The sequence below is a fragment of the Microcaecilia unicolor genome, chromosome 4 (assembly GCF_901765095.1).
Source record: "Microcaecilia unicolor chromosome 4, aMicUni1.1, whole genome shotgun sequence".
NCBI lineage: Eukaryota > Metazoa > Chordata > Amphibia > Gymnophiona > Siphonopidae > Microcaecilia > Microcaecilia unicolor.
This window is the reverse complement of record NC_044034.1, coordinates 233,100,815-233,124,166: the sequence shown is the minus strand read 5'-3', so window position 1 is coordinate 233,124,166 and position 23,352 is coordinate 233,100,815. Positions and strand designations below refer to the sequence as shown.

The 23,352-nt window shown below is 41.0% G+C and overlaps 1 protein-coding gene across 3 annotated transcripts in view; it reads right to left on the bottom strand.

Annotated features, from left to right (window-relative positions):
- SLC10A2 (solute carrier family 10 member 2) overlaps window positions 1-22,427 on the bottom strand; it is a 63,992-nt gene extending 41,565 nt beyond the window's left edge. Inside the window, exon 1 of one of the 3 annotated variants that reach the window (XM_030201327.1) lies at window positions 22,242-22,427. The gene's annotated coding sequence lies outside the window, so the exon portion shown is untranslated. Of the gene's footprint in view, window positions 1-990; window positions 1,020-13,651; window positions 13,769-22,241 lie in introns of those variants that run through there. The other 2 variants (XM_030201329.1, XM_030201330.1) reach the window with 2 other exon arrangements.
- Window positions 22,428-23,352: the final 925 nt, after the last annotated feature.

The following is a 23,352-nucleotide window of genomic DNA, read 5'->3' as shown; positions in this document are numbered from 1 at the left end:
TTAGTTGTGACTGGGAAGGGTGGTTCTGTTGTGGGGTTTGCAGTAGGCTGTTTACCATTTTAAATAGCTGCTTGGTTGAATTTGCAGCTTGTTCTATGTGTTGAGAAAAATATTGATTTTTGGCTGTTGCGTCCTGATGGTACATTGCCATGTGATTCTTACAGTTGAGCCTATTTTCATTTAGGTGAGATTTTCTCCATTTTCTTTCAAGCTGGCATCCTTAACATTTAAGGATCTGTAGACTAGGGAAGAACCACAGGCAAAGTTTGTTTGTGGAGCATATGATCGTCTTTAGAGAGGTCATTTTTTCTAATTCCATTGCTAAGCATGCATTCCAGATATCAACCTGTTCTGTCACTGTCATCATCTTTTCATCCATATGGGGTAAGACAAGACCTCTAGGAAGTTTTCAGCAGTCAAATTTCCTTCCAAACTTTGATTGGGCCCATCTATTTCATGTAGTCCTTTATAGAAAATACAGACCTATAGACGTATCAAAGACATGTTTGACAGCTGATCTATGAATACCTTAGGATCCACCTTCTTCCAAAAAGTGTAACAATGTATCTTGATGTAGTGTATCTAGATTTTCAGAAAGCTTTTGATAACGTTCCTCATGAGAGACTCCTTAGATAGGAGGCAATGTTCTGGTGTGGATTAGGAATTGATTATTGGACAGAAAACAGATGGTAGGATTAAATAGTTATCTCTCAGTGTTGGAGGGTGAACATGGAGTGCCACAGGGATCAACTGGGATCGGTGCTATTTAACATATTTAGAAATGATATGGAAATTGGAACAAAGAGTGAAGTGATTAAATTTGCAGATGACACAAAACTATTCAAGGTTGTTAAAACACATGAGGACTGTGAAATATTGCAGGAAGACCTTAGGAAATTAGATGACTGGGCATCCAAATGGCAGATAAAATTTATTATGGACAAATGCAAGGAGATTCACATTGAAAAGAATAATCCAAATCATAGTTACCTGATGCTAGGGTCCACCTTGAGGGTCAGCACCCATGAAAAAGATCTAGGTATTATTGTAGATAATACGCTAAAATCTTCTGCTCAATGTGTGGCGGCGGCCAAAAAAGCAAACAGGATGCTAGGAATTATTAGGAAAGGGATGGTGAATAAGACCAAAAATACTATATTGCCTCTTTATCGCTTCATGGTGCAATCTCACCTTGAGTATTGTGTTCAGTTCTTGTCGCCATATCTCAAAAGATATAATGGAATTAGAAAAGGTTCAAAGAAGACTGACCAAAATGATAAAGGGGGCGGAACTCCTCTCATATGAGGAAAGGCTAAACAGTTTAAGGCTCTTCAGCTTGTAAAAGAGACAGATGAAGGGAGATATGATTGAGGTCTACAAAACCCTGAGTGGTGTAGAATGAGTAGAAGTAAATTGATTTTTTACTTGTTTTAAAAGTACAAAGACTAGGGGACACTGAGATAAACATATCTGGGTTTAAAAAAGGTTTGGACAAATTCCTGGAGGAAAAGTCTATAGTCTGCTATTGAGACAGACATGGGGAACCAACTGCCTACCCTGGGTTTGGTAGAATGGAATATTGCAATGATTTAGGTTTCTGCTTGGTCACTGTAGGAAACAGGATACTGAGCTAGATGGACCATTGGTCTGACCCAGTTCCACACTTTTTATCTTTATTTTTATTAGTTTTTATAAACTTTGACTTATTACAGCATTAAAAAAAATCACGCTTGGCATTATTGGGCTCATTTTCGAAAGAGAAGGACGCCCATCTTTCGACATAAATCGGAAGATGGGCGTCCGTCTCACGGGTCGTCCAAATCGGTATAATCAAAAGCTGATTTTGGATGTCCCCAACTGCTTTCCGTCGCAGGGACGGCCAAAGTTCAAGGGGGCGTATCAGAGGCATAGCGAAGGCGGGACTTGGGCGTGCCTAACACATGGATGTCCTCAACCCATAATGGAAATAAAAGGGCATCCCTGACAAGCACTTGGACGACTTTACCTGGTCGTGTTTTTCTTACGACCAAGCCACAAAAAGGTGCCCGAAATGACCGGATGACCTCCCCTTACTCCCTCAGTGGTCAATCACCCCCTCCCACCCTTAAAAAATATCTTTAAAAATATTTTTTGCCAGCCTCAGATGTCATACTCAGGTCCGTGACAGCAGTATGCAGGTCCCTGGAGCACTTTCAGTGGGTGCAGTGCACTTCACATAGGCGGACCCAGGCCCATCCCCCTCTACCTGTTATGTTAGTGGAGGAAACAGCGAGCCCTCCAAAATCCACCACAAACTGACTGTACCCACATCTAAGTGTCCCCCTTCACCCGTAAGGTAGTGGTGTACAGTTGTGGGTAGTGGGCTTTGGGGGTCTCAGCACACAAGGTAAGGGAGCTATGTATTTATTTATTTTATTTATTGCATTTGTATCCCACATTTTCCCACCTCTTTGCAGGCTCAATGTGGCTGGAATGTGTACCTGGAAGCAATTTATGAAGTCCACTGCAGTGCCCCCTAGGGTGCCCGGTTGGTATCCTGGCATGTCAGGGGGATCAGTGCACTACAAATGCTGGCTCCTCCCACGACCAAAGGGCTTGCATTTGGTTGTTTCTGAGATGGATGTCCTTGGTTTCCATTATTGCCGAAAATTAGAAACGGCCAAGTCTAGGGATGACCATCTCTAGGGACGACCTAAATTTCAAGATTTGGGCATCCCTGACCGTATTATCGAAATGAAAGATGGACGTCCATCTTGTTTTGACAGCAAAGGTGACACCAAAGATGATGAAAAAAAAAAACGCCCAATGGTCTCAAAAGAGTTCACATCAGAAGTTGTATTCAAAGTATGCAATGGACTCGACACGAATTGTGTTTTGGCCACAGGTGCCTGCCTCAGGAATCCCTGTATAGTGCAAATGTTAAAGTTCTCAGCGCTCTACAGCATCTGAAAGAAATAACCTAGTCACTGCTGCATCAAACACAGGAGCACACACTTCTAAAATGGCAGCAAAATTACAGATCTCACTCCTATAGTTAAGCATGACTAATTTATTTTCCTGCCCAGTGGAGAAGTGACACGGTCATGGATCCTGTTCCATCCATAGGTTGGAGAAAAAGGCAACATAAACTAGTCTGTAAATGTAATAACGTCCTTGTGTGGCCTGCTTCTGCAGGGCCACTGTGTACCTTAATGTGGTATATCAAAACTGAATAAAAATTGAAACAAATATTGGAGACCCAGTACATAGAACTCTTGCATATTCATTGTAGTAATCCCAAAAACCCAATTAACTGGGGGGGGGGGGGGGGGGGGGGGGCTTATAGCTCATGCTAAAAATTAGCTGGCGCTAAACACCGAGAAGACTATAGGAATATAATAGGCGTCTCAGCGTTTAGCGCAAGCAGAATTTTAGCATGAGCTAAAAACGCTAGCGTACCTTAGTAAAAGACCCCCTAAGTGTTCCTCCAGGAAAGGGCTATGAAACATTGGGTTATGGGATCCTGGCTGCCTATATTATCATATTTATTCACTTATTGACAACTTCAGAAGTTTTAGGACAAGGTCAATGACGGGCAGACTTTTGTGGTTTATGCCCTGAAAATGGCAAGGTCAAATGAAGATCAGGTATACATATGAAGTCTCACATCATATCTTATGTAATGAATCTATCTTGGGCAGATTGAATAGACCGTACAAGTCTTTATCTGCTGTCATCTACTATGTTACTATGTGCATTTATCTGCTGCATTGCTAACATTATTTGAATCCAGTTGCATTTTCTTTCATGACTGTTTCCTATTAGTTTCCTATTAGTTTATCTTCACTATTATTACACCATTACTATCAACTGCACATTTCTTTTGCTAACTTTGATTGGCCAGTATAATGAACTCATTACTTACATATCCTCATGGCTATTGATCTTTAGCTAGGGTGGGGCTGCAGAGCTATAAGGATGTTTTAAAACAATTAACATTTTTATTGGTACATACTGTAAATATACATGACAAAATAGCACAACGTAATTCTGGAGGCTACTGACCCCATAACCACTGACCCAGCAAAAAATGAAAGAAAATGAAAGACAGACAACAAAATGCAGAGACTGGCTGTGTCTCCTTCTTTCTCTATCTACCTTCTATAATTTGTAGCTACTATATTCTCTTTCCAGCACAGTGGAGAGGTGGTAAAGTCCATTGTCTCTTTCCTAGGCAATGTCATACATTGGGTTCCTATGTTTACACGAAAGATATCTTCCCAACTCATACTTTTGTTTTTTGACCTTCCAGCCTCTCCTCCAGCCCCCATCCCCTCCTCAGGCTGTGCCCTGGGGGGGTATGAACTCTCTCCAAGCTTCCTGTCCATATACCACTGTTTCTAGACAGAGTCTTCCCAAAGGGGAGCAATTTATAAGCCTGAGATTTTCAGACTATTGCATTAGTCTGAAAATCTCAGGCTTATAAATTTTTCTGGAAGGAAAAATTCTTGGGATGTGCAATTTTTGTTCACTTATGCTACTAACTTACAGGAGGGATTGGATGTGGATTTAGGCAGTGAGAAGGCTTTAAGGGGCCCTTTAAATAAGCTGCATACACGCATCCTTCGCATGTCAATTTTGAACTACTGCGTGGCCCGGGTGGTAATTTCGTTTTTTACGCATGTCCACTAAGCACACCAGAAACTTTCCAGTGTGCGGCGCTAACTGGGTAGTAATCGGTATTGTACACACATAGACCATTACCGCCCGGTTAATGAGTGAGACCTTGCCACTAGGTCAATGGGTGGTGGTAAGGTCTCAGGTCCAAAATGGATGCATGACCATTTTGATTTTGCCGCACGTCCATTTTTGGCCCAAAAAAGGCCTTTTTTTGCAGGCTCGCTGAAAAGTGGACCTGCACAGGTCCAATAAACACATCGACACCAGTGCAGGCCATTTTTCAGCACACCTTAGTAAAAAGTGTGCCTAAGTGTGTTTCTTTTATTAGAGTGGAAGAGCGGAGGAGGAGAAAGGAAGGATAGATCTTGATGGGCCAATTTTCATATTGTGATGTTTGGCTATTCGCCTAAAATACATATAAAATCCACCGAACCTATATGTGTTCAGTGGATTTTCAGCAGTGCCACACCTATAGAGTCAGATTCTATAAATGGCGCTGAAAAATAAATGATAAAATTCAGCATTCAACGCTATTTTATAAAGGTACTTCGGGATGAGCACTCTCTACAGAATAGTGTTGAGTGCCGAATTAGGCACAACTCAACTTTGGGCACATGGACTGCTGAAGCCTGGTGCACATCCTGTTGTGCAAATTGAGCACAGATCCCTGTTATTCTGTAACACCGCATGCATCTTTTGTGAACGGCCCTGACCTGCCCATACCCCCATGGCCATGCCCCCTTTTGAGTTGTGCACAATCCAATTTAAGCACCCATTGTTACAGAATAGCATGTAGCCATATCAGCACCCAAATCATAATTAGTGCCAATTAATTGCTTGTTAGCTCCAATAATTAAATCATTGGAGCCCATCAACTAATTATTTTGGGCGTTCAAAATTTTGGCAACCTTCATAGAATCTGGGGGATAGTGTCCACCACTGAAAAGGCACACTTACTTTACAAGTACACTCAAAAGCCTACTCAATAGGTATAAGTACTGATATTAAGTACCTATAGATGGGGCTCATTTTCAAAGCACTTACTTACAGAGTTCTATGGGTTATTATGAGGGGCATAATCGAAAGGGACGTCCTCGTTTCGATTTGGACATCCTCGCAGAACGTCTCAATCCAGGGGCGGGGAAACCCGTATGTTCGAAACAAGATGGACGTTCATCTTTTGTTTTGATAATACGGTCAGGGACGTCCAAATCCTTAAATTTGGTCATCCCTAGACTGGGTCCGTCCATAGACTTGATCGTTTCTGATTTTCGGCGATAATGGAAACCAAGGACGTCCATCCCAGAAATGACCAAATGCAAGCCCTTTGCTCATGGGAGGAGCCAGCATTCGTAGTGCACAGGTCCCCCTGACATGCCAGGACACCAACTGGGCACCCTAGGGGGCACTGCAGTGGACTTCATAAATTGCTCCCAGGTACATAGCTCCCTTACCTTGTGTGATGAGCCCCTTAAAACCCACTACCCACAACTGTACACCACTACCATAGCCCTTAGGGGTGAAGGGGGGCACCTAGATGTGGGTACAGTGGGTTTGTGGTGGGTTTTGGAAGGCTTGCTGTTTCCTCCACAAATGTAACAGGTAGGGGGGGATGGGGCTGGGTCCGCCTGCCTGAAGTGCACTGCAGAACCCACTAAAACTGCTCCAGGGACCTGCATACTGCTGTGATGGAGCTGAGTATGACATCTGAGGCTGGCATAGATGCTGGCACAAAATATTTTTAAAGATGTTTTTTGAGGGTGGGAGGGGGTTAGTGACCAGTGGGGGAGTAACGGGAGATCATCCCCAATTCCCTCCGGGTGGTCATCTGGTCAGTTCAGGCAGCTTTTTGTAGCTTGGTTGTAAAAAATACATGACCAGGTAAAGCCGTCCAAGTGTTCGTCAGGGACGTCCTTGTTTTTTCCATTATGGGTCGAGGACGTCCAAGTGTTAGGCATGCCCAAGTCCCGCCTTCACTACACCTCCGACACACCCCCATGAACTTTGGCCGTCTCTGTGATGGCAAGCAGTTGGGGACATCCAAAATTGGCTTTCGATTATACCGATTTGGACGACCCTGTGAGAAGGACGTCCATCTTCCGATTTGTGTCGAAAGATGGTCATCCTTCTCTTTCGAACATGAGCCCATATGTAACTGTAATTCTAAGTGCTTTGAAAAATATGTCTGTCTAGATTATATGCTTGGCCTGGAAGTTCTGGGTTATACCCGGCTTTGGCACATATAGACTAAACATATATATATTAGACGTATAGGTGCCCAATATCAGTGCCAACACATAGAAAGGGCAAATCTATAACAGAACTTGTGGTAGGAGCCACTTTTTCTGCATGTATTAGATTATATGCATACTGGAATACATATATTGTTTTATACATGCATTTCTGCTGAAAATGAAACTAACGCGGCATCTGGCACAGTGTTGAAAATCTAAGTACTATTTGAAAATTGATCTTTTTTCTTATATTTTAAATAACTATATAGCTATTTTTGATAATTTTGCTTATACAGTTTGTCTGCGGGAAATTGCTCCAAATGGGTTAGTTTTGTGCATACCATGACAGGAATGAACCTCACTCCTAAGCCAGGGCATGTGGCGTATGATCTCAATCTCTCAAATTTACTGCTAATGCTCACCATAAAACTTGCATTGTTTCAATGAGAGCTTCCTTCTGGAGTTAAGATTTAACATGTATAGGCAGCTTATCCAGGTGTGTTTGAAAATTCATTTTGATCAAGTTCGTGGCACTCAAAACAATTGGAAATCTTTCTACCACATTTTCGTGGTCTCAGACTGCATTTCTTGATAGTTGATCTTCTGTTTCTCAATGTGAACAACAGTCATCACTCGAGACTGATACCTGTATGATTAATGCCATTCTGGTGTTTTTCCCTTTTACTACTATGTGTGTTTTTCTTGCATCCAGCTTTTTATCTGTCGGGATGGGGATGTACCAGGTGATATCTTCGTTTTCCACAATTCTCTTAGGGTCGTGATTCCAATGCTTTACTGGTACAGTGATGTAATGTTTACAGAGTTTCCAACCATGCCACCTTGTCGTGCCTTTCTATATAAAAATTTCCTGCCATCAGCACTTTGCAGTCAGTTATGATAAGAGTAATCTTTTCTAGCTCTTTCTTACAGAATCTAGAAATGGTTGTAGAGGTTTTTTTTTTCTATGCCCACTGTGAACCAATTTCATCCTGAGCTGCAATTATCAGTCTCTCATCTTTAGGTTTCAATGTATTAGGGCTTGATCCATGTAGGTGTCCTGGAGTAATACATTATATTTTCCATTGTATTTGTGCATTTGCCACTAGTACTGCCTTGTTTGCTGATCACTTCTTTAGAGGTTTTTTTCTCCTGCTTTGGATATACTGTCTGTTCCATTCCTATACTTAAAGATGGATCTTCACTCATTCCTTCTGCTTGTCAGAATGCCTCCCCAAGTTTAATAATGGAATTAGACTCTAGACACTTGTCTCATACTTTATCACTTTTTGTGCATTTGGATTTGTTGATGAAGTTAAAAAGGTCTGGTAGCCCTATATGTATAATAAGTACATAAGTAATGCCACACTGGGAAAAGACCAAGGGTCCATCAAGCCCAGCATCCTGTCCACGACAGCGGCCAATCCAGGCCAAGGGCACCTGGCAAGCTTCCCAAACGTACAAACATTCTATACATGTTATTCCTGGAATTGTGGATTTTTCCCAAGTCCATTTAGTAGCGGTCTATGGACTTGTTCTTTAGGAACTCATCTAACCCCTTTTTAAACTCTGCTAAGCTAACCGCCTTCACCACGTTCTCCGGCAACGAATTCCAGAGTTTAATTATGCGTTGGGTGAAGAAAATGTTTCTCCGATTTCTCAGAGGCCCACTTCACCTTCATTTCTAGGAATGTACAGTCTTGGCACACACTGGTTCTTATAAACTACCTTGAGAGTGTGGAGGAATTTTCTTGTTCCTACAACCAATTTTTCAAGATATAAGAACCCAGTCCACAATTCCAAGCTATATGAGAGTGCAGGATTCACAAGCTGGTTGATGGCCTGTACCTTATTCTTACACGTTAGAGCACTTTTCAGTATCAATTTTACTCTTCTGTAATACTTTTTCTGGTCTTTTTTCTCAGTACTTTATGATGAACAGGAAGGAACAACAGTCTAAGTTCCTTGTTGGCACAATCATCGGTCAGAGAGATGTTTTCAGTTTTACTCAATTTTCTTCTTAGGAATGTCGCCTTAAGCACATTTATCAAGGCCATACGTCTGGAGGCAATTTCTCCAAATGGGTTAGTTTTTATTTATTTAATTTATTTATAACTTTTAAATTACATACCAAAGCAAGGCTTTTTCAAGAAATAACACAATAATATCAGTAGAAATAATCATAATATGGGATAAATCCCTTAGGAAACTATTAATCATCATAGTCCTCAACTTGCAGGGAGACTGAAATAAATCCTTACAAGAGGATAAGGATATTTAACAAAGAAATGTATAAATGAAATACAAGTATGGCGTCAAGTTTGTCACTAATAATCAAATTAAAGTCCGTTCTGTTGGGTCCTTATGGCTGGTTAGGTAGCTTTGCATTTAAAAATTAACGAAGTTGCAAAGGCTCAAAGAAATGATAAGTCTTATTTTCATAAAAAACTACACATTTGCAAGGAAAATTGAAGCTGAAACTTAGGTCCCATCTGTACTGTCTCATCATCAAAAAATTTTTTCCTCCGTTCCTGTGTGGTTCTCGATACGTCTGGAAATATTTGAACTCTTTCCCCCAAAAATACCACCGAGGAGGTTTGTCTCAGATATTGTCTCAGGATAGCTTCTTTATCCGTCAAAAAAACAAAAGATACCAGCAAAGTGGATCTATATTCGACCTCCTCTTGTGATTGCTCAAGCAAAGCCGATACATCCAAATGTTCCAAAACTTTTTCAGTAGGTTCTTTATTTTTTTCCTTGGAATCTCGAGCTGGTATCATATAAAGTTTTTGTATTGGGGGAAAGTTTGTCTCAGAATAATTGAAAATTTCCTTCAACAACTTATGGAACAAATCTCTTAATGGGGTATATTTGAAAAAGGGAAAGATCAAAAACCTAAAATTTAAATTTCTGGCCCCATTTTCTAAATTTTCAATCTTCCTGTGCATCAAGTCCGCATTTTGGAACAGTTTACACTCTTGTTCTTTCAGTGAAGTGATAGATATATCACATTGCTTTAAATTATTAGCTTGGGAAGCCATATTAGTCTGAAGAGATTCTATCTTTAAAGTGTTAGCTTGGGAGCTAGAAACAAAAGTTAAACATATTTTATGTAAAGATTCCATCGCCCCCCACAAGGACTCCAACGTCACCTTAGGTGGCTTCTCCAGGGGTAGGAGTTGCAGTGCAGGTTCCAACCGTTGATCCGCCATCTCCTGTGCGGTTCGGGCTTCCACCTGGATGTTATCCATGCTGCCCCTACTCCTGGGGGAAGATGTTTGGCTCGGATCTTCGCTGGTAGAACTCAGCGAGAGCAGCGCAGCGTCAAAGAAGTGCTCCTTCCCCAAGACCGCAGCTTCGAATCCGGGCTGCTGGACGGGACTTCCTCCAGCGTCACTTCCTGCTACTCGAGGCAAACGCGGGCTTCATGGGCTAAGTGAAAGTTCACTCTCCTGGCCAAGGCTCCTCTCCGCCTCGGCTAACGGAACGCCCGAAGTAGCGACAGAGACGGTGTAATCCGTAATCGGAATTTGCCCTCGAGGAGGTATCGTGGAGGGTAAGGAGCTACCCCCCTCGTCTTCCCCTTCCTTTTAGGCTTAATTTAAAGAAGAAAATAGACAAATTTGTAAAAACCATCCGAGGTAGGATCACTACGTCCTAACCCGACGCCATCTTGAATCAGTCTCCCCCAAATGGGTTAGTTTTGCACATAAATCAAAACATAACAGGGGAAGCAGGTTTAAATCACCAAAACAAGACCTACCTATAACAACCCAAAACCAAAGGAGGAAATAGCTACAAAACATGAAATACAGATCACTATGAAGGTGCCTCAGTGCTAAACACCCATACAAAGAAGTTCTTAATCAGGGGCTACAGACAAAATAATCATAGGTAACGTTCAAATAGTCCTGCTGTGGAATAAAAACCCATGAGGCTAAAAAAATTTTTTAAACTCAATTAAACTTAGCAATAGTTTTCTGCCTTCACTTTAGGTTTCACGTAAATACTCCAAAAAAGCAAAAGGTTAACAAAATAGCTAGCAATTCCTGGAATACTGCAGTAGCAAACCCTCCAAAGCTGAAAAATGTCACTTATTTTATTGTCTTGGAGTGCTACATCAGTCATAACTTCCCAAAAGCTCCTGAACTGCTGCAGGCTAACCGACAAAGGGCCCCTCGTTTTGCTGTCATTGCGTCAGGGATGTGGCCAAAAACGTCAGAGTTGCTAACTATTTTGTAGGGGAAAGTGAAGGGGAGAGTAAGAGAATATAGAAAGAAGGAAAAAGGCTGAGAAGGACATACAGACTTAATATTGTTTGCATACTTCATCTACAACTGTTAATGCCTCAGTTATTTGCCTAAAGAGATTTCAAAACACCAATTCTGGAGTGGTCTGCTTTATTGACTGAAAGACATGTCCACTGTGTATGGTAAACTGCCTATAGCCTCCCAGTTTCTACCAATAAATCCTTTATGTGAGCAGGCCCACCTTATCTGGGCATATACTGGGACCCACTTTCCACCATCCATTCTGCAACATAAATTACATAGCTACTAGGTGTCCTTCCCATACTAGCAGGAGAATCTAATGAATCCTCATTTGTCTGTGTTGAGTGAAAAAAATAATTTCTCAAATTTGTTTTAAATTTGCTCCCTGTTAGTTTCACGTTTTCCCCTTAGCGCTAGTAGCCTAAAGGAGTAAATAACCATTCCCTATTTACCTGATCTACTTCATTCATGATTTTACCTAAGAACAGAAGAGATGTCATTCTGGGCTATAAGAAATAAGAATAGCCATACTGGGCGAGACCAAAGGTTCATCTAGCCCAATATCTTGCTTCCAACAGTGGTCAATCCAGGTCACAAGTACCTGGCAGAATCCTAAACAGTAGCAAGATTCCATGCTACCGATCCCAAGGACAAGCAATTGCTTTCCCCGTGTCTATCTTAATAGTAGACTATGGACTTTCCCTCCAGGAGCTTGTCCAAATTATTTTTTTAACCCAGATACACTAACTGCTTTTATCACATCCTCTGGCAATGAATTCCAGAGCGTAAACATTCATTGAGTGAAAAAAAAATATTTCCCCTATTCATTTTTAAAGTACCCCTAGTCTTTGTACCTTTTGGAAGAGTAAAACAATCAATTCACGTTTACTCATGCTACACCTCTCAGGATTTTGTAGACCTCTATCATATCCCCCCTAAACTGTCTCTTTTCCAAGCTGAAGAGTCCTAACCTCTTAAGTCTTTCCTCATATGAGAGGAGTTCCATCCCCTTAATCATTTTGGTCACCCTTCTTTGAACATTTTCTAATTCCATTATATCAGACCAAAGATTTCATACAAACCTAGCTTCCCATCTCTGACAGAGGCCAGTCTTGGTCACTAAGAAATATCAAGCAGATCTGAAAAATGCAGATTTATTCCTTGGTGCTCACTCCCAAGGTTATGGTGGCTTTCTCAATTGTTTATGGGCTTTTTCTGTAGGAGCTTGTCTAAAACCCCTTATATAGCTATCTTAATAACATCTTTTGGCAAGAAATTCTACAGCTTGAATGCTGAAAAAAATACTCTGCAATGTGTTATAAATTTGATACTTTTAGAGGGCATTGGCAAGTATGAAGACGATGGCAGCATGAGCTTAGGGCTCTGTGAGAAATGTGACTGAATCTTGATAATATCCACCCTGCTTCCTATATTTTTCTTATATTTGTGACTGGAATTTTTGCAAACATAGCAACTATTAAATCAGGAAGAACAAATATTCTGCTGTGATTCATTATTCATGGTGTAAAAACAGTGCCATACCAGAGGCTGTTCAAGCAGTGTGGCTGAACAGAGCACAAATATGGAAGGGTACAAAAATTGCTCCTAACCCACTGGTGGTGGTAGAGCAAATGGGGAGGAGGAGTTGCATAGGGGGCCACTTGAAATGATCCTGTATAAAAAGGTGTAAAAGAGATCCCCTGTCTCCATATAAAAAAAAAAACAAACAAACCGACAGGAAGGCCTGAGAATATTTCCCTTGGTTCAATAATGACTAAGCTACATGTTCTGAGAGAGATGCTGGCAGATACTACACACTCTACTGTGGACATAAAAAAAATGAGACAGCATATATTAAATTTTACTACTTTTCAGCAGATCTAATCTGAAAAGATAGATTATCACTGCTAAGTGAATAATTTGTGGCACTGCCTTCACGCCTTCCATAATTCAGCCCACAATGATACAGATATTATTGTTTCATTTATTGATTTAAATGAGCTGACAATAGCTGTATAATTTGTAAAAAATCTATAGTCAATTGATTATTTGGTGGCTAACACATGAAGTCCCTTTGAATATAGGCCCAGAACTGTTTAGGACTATACATTACTACAATGATTGTGTCAATTTTCAATGCCTCTATCTGGAAGTATTCACATAGCTTAGGACAGAAAAAAGGCTGTCCTAAGCGTATGCGGATTGGCTATCTAGATAGTGGCTGAACATCACTTTATCTGAATAACCACAACGCTGATCACAAACTCTAGAAATGTAGCTGCAGTCACTATCTGAATTCTGCTACTGAATATCTGGATTTCTTTTAAAACCCATGGCAGCTGGTATTAAAAATAATGCTTACATCTTGGAGCTCAATATTACACCGTATATTGTTTATCAAGTAGCACTGGAGTACTGCAGTAAAAGACAAAAAAAATCACAACCAACAACAAATACACACGATATGCTACTAAATTAGAAGTTAGTTACCATATTCTACCAGTAGATCTGCTGTTCAGATTATATTTAAAAGAAGATTTTCCTTTCCCATATTCAGTTCACTGATCGCTGATTGAATGATAGCACTGTGCACACTCCACATCAGTATTCAAGAATTCCACTTTAACAGCCCTGTGAGATCCCAAGCGAGGAGGGAGCCAGTGGAATGACACAGCCGGACAGCAGAGATGAACTCAAAATAAGTATTTATTTACAGGATTCCCAGGCCTGTTACTTCACAGGGCTTGGGCATAGCATGTATAAACCTCTGCGGCTCAGGAATTCAATTATTAACCAGGCCTCTGGCGGCAGACCTGTTTGCAGTTTAGGGCTGTTGGGGTTGCACACCTGAAACCCAGCCATAAGTTCCCAAGTCTCTGTCAAAGTTCAGGTCTGGCTCCTGCCAGACCTCAGCAAAACTTGTAAGTCTTAATGAAAGCACAAAAAGGTTAGTTTACCTCAACCAGATCACAATTTTATTCAGACAGGGTATAAGCTGGGGCCTCTCTGCTTCCTCCCCCTAGGCCTAGCTCTTCTGCTGTCCTGGAAGACTTAACTTCCACCTGTTAACTGTTGAGCCACGCCCTCTTGGCCAGGCAGCCTAACCTTCCCATGATACATTGGCTGTACAGTTCAGCCTCTGACACAGCAGGTTTAGCGCCACCTTCCGCAAGTGGGCTGAACTGCAACTTCCAGTGAGGGAGTATATCTAGGAATGCCTGCACTGTGTCATTCACTGCCTCACATCCCCCCCCCTAATACCAGGTTGCGCGCCTGCCACTATCTGGGCCACTTTGTCTAGGGGTTGAGAGCTATCCTTCACTAGGGCACCTGGGGATACTCATGACTGCTAGAAATCCCTGGGAATGTCCCAGAACCACAAACAGAACCACGAACACCCCATTAGCTCAATCATGCCATGCTTTCTGCATCCACACATCAGTAGGGCAAGGTAATTATAGCAACCATTGGGCCCCATCACACCAATGGTCACAAACTGTCTGGAGAACTTGGTCACAGACATCTCTACTCACTGTCAGAACCCATACTCAAACACCTCTTCTCCATTCCAGTGCCACCTCTTCCAGTGAGTGTGGTTGCCCCATCTCTCGGAATCTATCGCCCAGTTCAACAAAGACCAGGCCTGATCCTTGCAGAAGTGGAGGTAGGCAATGCTCAATTCTCCACTCAGTCCCATGTGGGATATCCACAATTAGGATAGGGTGAGAATCCTCTCTCCTATATAAAAACTCTACACATCTGTTGGTCCCCTCTCCCTTCTCATCCATAGTTGTGGTAGCCCAAGGACTCTCGGGGCTCAGGCTGTTTTCTATCCAAGGTTGGATTAATACTTGAGGATTTGACTGTAGGGTCAACATGCTACTCTCCACTTTATCCTCCTCATTTCCCTTGTCTCCTGTAGTGCCCTACTCTGGCTGCTTAGTTCCAATCAAGAGCTCTCCTGTTCCTTTTAGAAGGCTTAACTGTCACAGGTTTTTATCATGAAGTTGTGACCAATTCTGCTCACTGTGACCACCTCCTAGTCCCTAAGTTCAGGGTAGGCCTGCAGCACAGGGGCGTAGCCAGACACCCAATTTTGGGTGGGCCTGGGCCCAAGATGGGTGGGCAGAAGAACTCTGCCCTGTCCCACAAGTGATTTGGTCTCTCCCTCTCTCGCCTGCATGCCATATGGTCTCTCAAACATCCCCCTCCCCCCATACTTTTTAATTAGCAGATTTTCACTGGCAGCTAGCAGCAACTAATACACACTGCTTATGTTGGCCCCACAGCCTTCCCTCTGATGTAACTTCCTGTTTCTGAATACATTAGAGGGAAGGCTGGTATGCAGGAAGGACAGTTGTTGGGAATTTTCGGCTGGTGGGGCTTGGGGATCCCTGCCAGACACTTCATAGGTGTGCTGCTACTGGGTGGGCCTGAGCCCAAAGTGTCCCATTATGACCCCAGCTAATTCCAGTCAATTGCCCTTGTAGCTCTGTACACTATCACCAAAATTACAAGACTAAAGAACAAAATTTAACCTAAGGAAATCCAAAAAATAAATATTTTGTTCTGAACATTGAAGGAAAACAAATGAAACCTCAACTGCCATAGAAGGTCTACATAGATGACTATTCACAATGCCTGTAATCACTGGTTTCTGATTAAAGCACAAAAAAACAGTGAAAACAACTCCCAAATTGGAGAAGAAACACTGCGGCAAAAAAAGATAATGTTAAACTCTCAAAATATTGCAGTCATTTCACTCTCATTGTTCATTTATAGCTGAAAAATATAAATATATTAGAACCTCACTGTGCACAGCAAAAAAACCCCAAAACAAATCACTTAACTTAGAATGAAGTATTTTACATAAATATCCCAGAATTATGGCTCAATTGGTCCCATTCTGTTCAACACCCAAATGCTGCAACACAGGGTCTATAATCCTTGACAAGGGTCCCACTCATTTTGTTTTCTTCTTCAGGAGGAGTAACACACAAATAATCAGCCTTGCTCCAAGATGGTGGTTACTGGCTTAAGAATGCTCTCATAAACTGGACTTCCTCCTTTCTGATGTCAACATTACAAGCAACACTGATTCATTAAAGGGACATACCTTAGAAGAAAGCTACCCATTCTAAAGGTCCATTGAGGCCTTGGGGAGCTATAGTTTGAAAAACAAAAAAAAATCCATTTTTGTTCTTTTTGATGTAATTTACGTGAAAACTCCCCTCTTCTGTCATTATCCCTAATTTGATCAATTGCAAAACAACATAATTGCTCAAATGAGTGATGTAATTCTTGACAGTATTTCACTAGGGGTACTTCCAATATACCAGTTCTGATATTATATTTATGCTTAATCAACCTAGTTTTTTTTTTTTTTTTTTTTTTTTTAATTTTATTTATAGCTTTTGAAAATAATACATTCATATCACTATAAATGCAAGGTTTAAGATTAAATTAAACAGTTTTGTCATATCAATAAAAATGGAAATTAAATCATATACATAATGACCACCATATTTGGGAGAACAAGATATCAGAAAATTAGAAAGGAAATAAATTCAATCAACCAAGGTGGAGAGCTTTGTCCACACACAAGCAGGCATTAACAGTATCATTTCCTATGTTGTCATTCAGGGTTGAACCTTCCCCTCTTCCTTGGCTTTTATAAATACAGCCATTTTTTGAGGGTCTAAGAAAACGTAACTCACATTTTCAAGTGTAACCAGGCATCTGCAGGGAAACTTCAGCATATACAATCCGCCTAAGGCAGTAATCCTTGGCTTTAAAATTAAAAAATCACGACGTCTTTTCTGAGTGTCCCTGTTGAGGTCTGGATAAATCTGAATTTTATCCCCCCAAAATTTGGCTTGCATATGCTTGAAATACAAACGGAAAATATTATTTCTATCTACTTCAAAAGCAAAAGAAACTATAAGAGTCAATCTTTGTGTCACTATCTCTAGAGAGTTCTCCAAAAAAGCAGTTATATTTAAGTCAGGTGGAGGTTCTGGTGAACCAGATTTAACTCCAAAAATATACTGCGCCTTGGCAACTGGTGGTAAAGCTTCCTTAGGAATATTTAAGACTTCTTCCAAATATCTTTTAAACATGTCGACTGGCGGAATTAACGGTATTTTAGGAAAATTAAGAAGTCTAAGGTTATTCCTTCTTGCTTGGTTGTCAAGGTATTCAACTTTTTTAACCAGTATCTCCTTATCCTTAAGCATTGTAGTTGTTAAATTATGGAGAAATTTAATTTCACCGTTCATTGTCCCAATTTGTTCTTCATTTTTCTGTGCTTGAGAAGCAGTAAGATTCTGAGAAATTTTAAGGGAATTTATATCGTCTTTCATAACATCAGTTACCTGGAGTAGGTTGTTGTTCATAGCCTGAATGGCGTCCCATAGGCTCTCAAGAGTAATCACTGCAGGTTTTACTGGTCCACGAATACCTCCGGAGGCACTTCCCGATTCGCTGGTGTAGAGAGGGTTTACTACCCCTTCTTTCCAGGTAGTAGTCACAACTGGGGTCGCCATTGTAGAGGGCCCTCCTCTCACAGTCTGTCGGCCTGCCTCTTCGGACGGCTCAACAGGTTGGAATCCCGCTGCAAGCAAACTGCTTCCGGGTCGTGGAGGGGCAGAGAGTAATGGCGGGCTTAACGATGCCCCCTCGATACTGCAGTCCGGCGATCCAACGTCGGAGCTGGCCTTCGTGTGTGTCTGCAGCTCGATTCTCTGTACTCCGCAACTCTCGAGTGTCAGCTGCCGGGGAGTAGAGCTTACGGGAGCTGAGGAGGTTAGCATCGCCGTCTTCCCTTTCCTCTTACCCATGATGTCCGTCGGGTAGGGTAATCTCAACCTAGAGCTTAACGAGAGTCAGGAGCTCAGAGACCAACATCCTCCTCGGACGTCATCTTGTTCCCCAATCAACCTAGTTTTAAGAATCCTTTTGGTTTGACTGGTGTACTGCAATCCACAGGGGCAAATGATCATAGAGATCACTGCTTCAGATATACATGATGTGGAACATTTAATGTCAATTCATTTTTTTGTTGTATTCCATCCCAAAACTGAGATGCCTCCTGGGTAACATCACAGATTACACATTTACCACATTTGACATGTCCAAAATTAGCATCCTGTTTCACAGTCCATACATCTGAATGACACAAAAGATCTGATAGATTAGTGCCCCTGGAATGCAATATTAAACATTCTGTCTGTGAAAACACCTCATGAACTGATAAACTTTTCCAATGGGTCCTAATAATTGTAGCAATTCTTGAAGATGAGTATATTTCAACAAACAAGATATAACTGGATCTTGAGAGTCACGCTTAACATTGTTCGCTAAAAGTTGTTTCCTGATGATTAAAAAAATGCATGTTTATATGACTGTTTGACTTTTTTTTTTTATTTTGCAGCTGCACAGAAGCAGCCTCTTTATATTTCTCAGAAGAATCACAAATTCAACGATCTCTCAAGAATTGTGCAAACGGAAGGCTAGTTTTAACATGATGAGGATGCATGCTATCATATGCAAGCAAAGTATTTCTATCCGTAGGTTTTGAAAAACTAGTAGTCTCTAAATGAGAATCTTTCTTCATAACTGTCACATCTAAAAAGCATATTTCTGTTTGATGTATAGCTTAACTGGATATTAGATTTTTAACTTGTATTGATTTATTATGTAGTTTATCTTGATTGCTGTGCTTTCCTGTCATGAATGGAATTCCTATGTCTGTTTATTTGTATATACCAATTTTTTTTTTTATATATATGTAAACCGTTCTGTTTTGCAGATGCAATAAGATACGGTATATAAATTAACATAAATAAAAACTCTTCAAGAAATTGTAAAACATCAAGTTGGAACCCAACCAAATTAAAAAAATATCATCTATAAACTGCCACCAACACAAAACTTGGTTAAACAAAGACAGTTTATAGATTTTATCATCTTCCAATTTGGCCATAAAAAGATTTGCCACCGAAGGGGCAAACGAAGCACCCATTGCTATGCCAGATAATTGCAAGATTTGCCACCAAAGGGGCAAACAAAGCACCCATTGTTAAGCCAGATAATTGCAAAAAAAAATCACTATTAAAATAATTGTTCTGTAGTGCCAAGCTTGCCAATTGGAGGATAAAGTCTGTCGGTACAGTCATAGGTTTACAACGCTGATCTAATGCCAAGCAAATAACTTCTGAGGGATCAAGGTATGTAATAACTGAATATCCAATGTCACAAGGAAGGCATCAGTTGGAGTGTCTGGTAATTCTTGTAATTTGTTTAAAAAAATGCGGTGTCTGATGAACAATGGAATAAAAAGGACAATTGAAGCCAAAAAACAATCAACGTGTTTACATACTCGCTCTAGTAATGAATTTCTAGCTGAGACAATCGGTCATCCGGGTGGACAATCTAAGGTTTCATGAATCTTGGGAAGCAATTAGAATAGTGCTTTTTTTTTAAAGTTCAAAAACTGAAACTTATTTTTTGATAAGCCAGATTTTAGAGCTGCTGTAGTAATGACATTAATTTGCTTTAGTAGTTCTTCAGTAGGATCTGTCGATAGTTTGGAATAAGTAGTCCAATCCAATAGTTGACATGAAGGAGCATAATCGAACGGGCGCCCAAGTTTTCCTGAGGGCGTCCTCGCAGGACGTCCCCGCGAAGGGGTGGGGAAACCCGTATTATCGAAACAAGATGGGCGGCCATCTTTCGTTTCGATAATACGGTCAGGGACACCCAAATCTCAACATTTAGGTCGACCTTAGAGATGGTTGTCCCTGGTTTTCGACGATAATGGAAACCGAGGACGCCCGTCTCAGAAATGCCCTCATCCAAGCCATTTGGTCATAGGAGGAGCCAGCATTCGTAGTGCACTGGTCCCCCTGACATACCAGGACACCAACCGGGAACCCTAGGGGGCACTGCAGTAGACTTCAGAAATTGCTCCCAGGTGCATAACTCCCTTACCTTGGGTGCTGAGTCCCCCAAACCCCACTACCCACAATTGTACAACACTACCATAGCCCTAAGGGGCAGGTGGGAAGGGAGAGATATTGGCTCCTTTGAATAGTGGAAAGGGAAGGAAAAGGAAAGAGAAATGCTAGACCATGGTGTGGGGGGGGGGGGGGGGGGGGAAGGGAAGGAAAGAAGAAGAGAGAGAGCGATCCCAAACTCAGGGGAGGATGGGACAAATATTAGACAGCCGGGGGAGGGGGCAAGGGAAAGAAAGGGAGAAAGAAAAGTGGACTATAGGGGGGAGGGGCATAGAGAAGAGGGGATTGGGGGCCCCTTCCTTAATTTCTGCTCTGGGCCCTTGAATGTCTAACATTGACCCTGGCCTAAGTATGGGTACACTGTTACAGAATTGTTTTTAGTGCTACGTGATGTGCTGTCAGTTCCAGTGTTGTAAAGTAACTAAGTAAATGTAACTAGTAAAGTTTTGTCACATTTACTTGTAAAGAAGTACAGGATAACATTTTCTACTTTTACGGAAGTAATAATTTCCCCAAGTTTTACTACTTTTCCTCAGTTACATCTGATGTTTGCAGTTAAAAGTAAAAGCGGAAGTGAAATGTAAATGACGATTCCTCAGTAAAACAAGTAAAACAGCAAAACCTGAAATAGGATTTTGGTATTGCAAACCTCTGCATGCAAACAATGGATCACCTCATCTTAAATTTTGATTGTTCAGTGGAGTTGCCTGTGTTTGTAGAACTGGTTACTGGTCTCCACCTAAACAGAACAGCGATGACTGGGTCACATTGAAGCGGAAATGAAGCTGATGCTGGTTGCAATTCTTGGTGAACACACATAATTCTTTATCACAACAGATTGTTGGTCATCCCAGCATTGGAATGATTGTCCATTGGATTGACAGAGTCTTTAGAGAGTCTTTAGAGAGGAAGTCTCCTTGTCTGGACTTAAGGATTTTTCCTACACATTTCATATTCTTACATCAGTTCTTGAAGATACTCAAACAGAATTTGCCATGAGACGAACATTTGTTAGAACAACAGACAAGGATTGCAACTTTGTGACAGCCTTCTCTGTAATTGACAGCATGACAATCATAATGAATAAGAAGATAAAGATGCCAGCGATGAATTAGACAGCACTACTTCTAGTGCAGATGAGAATGTTGATGATGATAAAAGCAGTGGCGTTCCAAGCGTCTACGACACCCGGGGCGGATCGCCGATGTGCCCCCCCCTGGGTTAATCCTTGCATATCCCAGTTCTCAAAGTTTAGAACTCTATTATGCTATGAATTAATAAAGCGAGAAAAAGATAGAAAATGGAGAGTGGAAGTTTCTATACTATAGTATTTCTTATGGTAGTGTTACTTAAAAGGAATTTTGCAAAGATGATGCGTTTCATGGGCTTTTGAGAACACGTAGGTTCCATCTCTAGATGACATCTGAAAAATGTCTTGAAAGGTTGTATATCATAATATGTTTGCTAGTGCTTTTTATTGGATCATAATGAAAGGATCATAATCTGCCAAGAATCAAAGATTATGCAAACATGTTGAAATACATGAGGTTGTTAGATATATTGGTACTCTATTTTCTAGTGAAAGGGCCTGTCTGGTTTTAAAGCTCATCTTTGTATAATTTTTCTGTTGGTCCAATAAAGATACCATAATCCGCTAAGAACCCTGTTAAGTTTTCTCTAGGTCCATACATCTTTTAGAACTCTGTAGTACGTTCTACAGAGCAAAGTGTGCTGGTAGATTTATGATATGTTCTGACAAAGCCCACCTTTTCACTGTAGCCTTTGGCACATAACCATTTACCTCTATTCAGGAACCTAGACTGCCCCATTTGATTGTCTGCATACTTGTCCTTTAGATTGTAAGCTCCTTTGAGCAGGGACTGTCCTTCCTTGTTAAATTGTACAGCGCTGCGTGACCCTGGTAGCGCTTAAGAAATATTAAGTAGTAGTAGTAGACAATAAAGATGCCCTAGATTTCAAAAGCCTCTTTCTTTATCATGTTTTTGAATAACTAAATAGTACTTCCCATTCTGACTCCCACAAGACAAATACCAAAGACTTACCTGGAAGTGCTATCCTTTGATTCTTAGTACGTGAACTTTAAGAATGACCTTAAAGTTAATTGGACTAAGACCTAGAAAAGTAAACAGTTCCAGCTTTTTAGGTACATAAGAATGAGTCACAAGCATTAAATTTTAAAGCATAATTTCACATAGGATTTTTAGGGTTGCTAGTCTCTTATGAAAGGTATAAATGTAATTCTGCTTAAGAAACACTGACCCTGGACTTTAGACAATACTGTACCAAGGTATGTAAATTGCACATATTTCTCCATCTTCTCATGTTCTTTCTCAGTTACTGAGTTACAGACTAGGAATATTAACCTAGAGAGGGAAACGAACTTGGTGAAACAAAATGCTGAGACATTGGACTTGATACTATTTGTAGTCAAAGCAAGGTTAATTTACAACGGTGAACGCTCTCTCAAACAAAATAATCAATCAATATTCTCTATATTACTCTTATTCTTTGGTGCCTGACAATTTATTGGTCTTATGAATCATTTTAACTATGCACCAAAAGCCAAGAGCTTGAAACTATCAAGAGAAAGATTTGAAAGCAATCATCGCAGATGATTGTTTATGTTTTATTAAAATTTGATATACTGCTTGAGCAGCACACAGTGGTTTACAATAAAAACAATACATCATAAAAGGAAGTCCATAAGTTTCTGATAGAACGCGTAGACACAAACATTCAAGAATCAATCATACTAGAACCAAACAAATATCTTTACTGTGAACTGTATCCTGCAGATTCATTTAACAAAGCAACTGGAAAAGCTAACACTAAGGGCTCCTTTTACAAAGCCATGCTAGTGATTTTGGTGTGGCAAATGTAATGAAGCCCATTCAATTCCTACGGGCTTCATCACATTTACTGCATGGAAAATGCCAGTGTGACTATCAGGCTCATTTTCTAAAGGGATCACCGGCGATCTTCCGACACAAATCGGGAGATCGCCGGCGATCTCCTGATCAAGGCCAAATCGGTATTATCGAAAGCCGATTTTGGCCGGCTTCAACTGCTGGTTCATCGCGGCGCCGGCCAACCGTCAAGGGGGAGTGTTGGTAGGGTAGTGAAGGCGGGACGAGGGGTGGGGGCGTGGGTGTG